The sequence below is a fragment of the Trichechus manatus genome, unplaced genomic scaffold, assembly GCF_000243295.1.
Source record: "Trichechus manatus latirostris isolate Lorelei unplaced genomic scaffold, TriManLat1.0 scaffold00123, whole genome shotgun sequence".
Lineage (NCBI taxonomy): Eukaryota > Metazoa > Chordata > Mammalia > Sirenia > Trichechidae > Trichechus > Trichechus manatus.
This window is the reverse complement of record NW_004444059.1, coordinates 8,799,183-8,801,131: the sequence shown is the minus strand read 5'-3', so window position 1 is coordinate 8,801,131 and position 1,949 is coordinate 8,799,183.

Below are 1,949 nucleotides of genomic sequence, written 5' to 3'. Positions count from 1 at the left end.
TGACCGATGGGGAAGGAAGCAGATTGATAAATGTTTTCTTCTTTCTTGTCTCAGTAGATGGCTGTGAGATGCATCTCCCAAGGCTTCTCAGATGTTCTTGCAGGACTGAACCCCCAGTCATCAAATATGGTAGCCAACTCAATATGTATTCCTGTATCAGCTTCCTCTTCTTTCCTGTTCCATTCCCTCTGACTCTCACTGCTGTCCCCTGGGATCACAATCCCAAATGAATGACTGTCAAGTTTTTCTCTCAAGTGGTACTTTTAAAAGAACCTAGACTGAGACAAAAATAGAATTTGCATTCATTTAACCCCTATTAGAAAATACTGTGATTCAGGGTTCACTTTAATTTTTTTTTTTTACTTGATTTTAAACTACACAGGTAAAAATGAATAAATTTGGAGTATTTTAAACCTCTGACATCATACCGTTTCATATAAATATATCAATATGTGTCTCTAACATATAAGACCTTAAAATACCTGTAACTACAATCCCATTGTTATACCCCAAATTTAATAATATTTCCTTAAAATTATCTAATGTCTAGTATATGTCCAGGTTTCCTGATCCTTTCATAAACCATCTTTTTTCCTATCTGCTGCAGTTAGGATTGTAACAAGGTTATACACTGAATTTAGTTGATGTGTCTTTTACAACTCTCTTAATCTGTAGCATTTCGTTTTCTTGGTATTTGTGTTATTGAAGAAATTGGATCATTTATCCTGTAGAATTTTCCAATTTCTGGGTTTAGCTGATTTTTCCCTCAAGTTTCTCTTTAAGTACCAACCTTTTTAAAAAAATATAAACATCATTCCTAAAAAGTTTCTGTACAAAATGTGCATTGCTGATTACTCTAAGAATAGTTTCTATCTGTGCTTCCTTGGTGCTGACTTTCTGATTTCCAACTTGAGTGCTTTGTATTCTCTAATGTGCTGAAGCAAAGGAAAGCTCATTTCCTGTTCACTCTTTAGTGGAAAGAATGAGTTCTCTATTGGGGTCTATGCTGAAAATGTATTTCCACAGTGAGTTGTATTTAGTTATTTATATCATACCTCATTCTGTAATGATTTGATGTATCATACAAATGTACGTAAATCAAGAATTTTAACATAATGTATTAAGGAAATAAGCACAAAAGGGATACTAAGGTAGAAAAAAGAAATAGAAAACTTCAAATGTCATTCTGAACAGAATGATAGACACTAAGATGCTTCATATAAACACAAAGTTTCATCATTCTATCTGACTGTAACATACCAGGGGTAATATTGTTTGTTCACTACCTTGTCCAGGACCTATAACAGTGCCTGACTCCTAGGAGGAGACAGTAAATTGTGGTTGACTATTTAACTATTTCATGCCCAATTACACAGTCTCCATATGTGATTGTATCAATTACTGTTAATCATGACCGAAACTACATGAGCTATACAGACAGTTTAAAACAAATTCAATTATGTATGCATCCTTGGTAGTAATCTCTCTAGGAATTAAATATGAAGACATTGGGAGTAGGTAGCATATAAGAAGTGCAGTCGGTTTTGAAAGTTGGTTCAAAGGTAAGGCAGGAGAGTAAGTGAAACACCAACCTATAGCTGGTTGTTGTTAGGTGTGGTTGAGTCAGTTCCAACTCATAGTGAACCAATGCACAACAAATGAAACACCGCCCGGTCCTGTGCCATCCTCACAATTGTTGCTTTTCTTGAACCCATTGTTGCAGCCACTGTGTCAATCCATCTTGTTGAGGGTCTTCCTCTTTTTCGCTGACCCTCTACTTTATCAAGCATGTTGTCCTTCTCCAGGGACTGGTCCCTCCTGATAACATGTCCAACGTATGTGAGATGTTGTCTCACCGTCCTTGCTTCTAAGGAGCACTCTGGTTGTACTTCTTCCAAGACAGATTTGTTCATTCTTTTGGCAGTCCATGGTATATTCAATATTCTTCG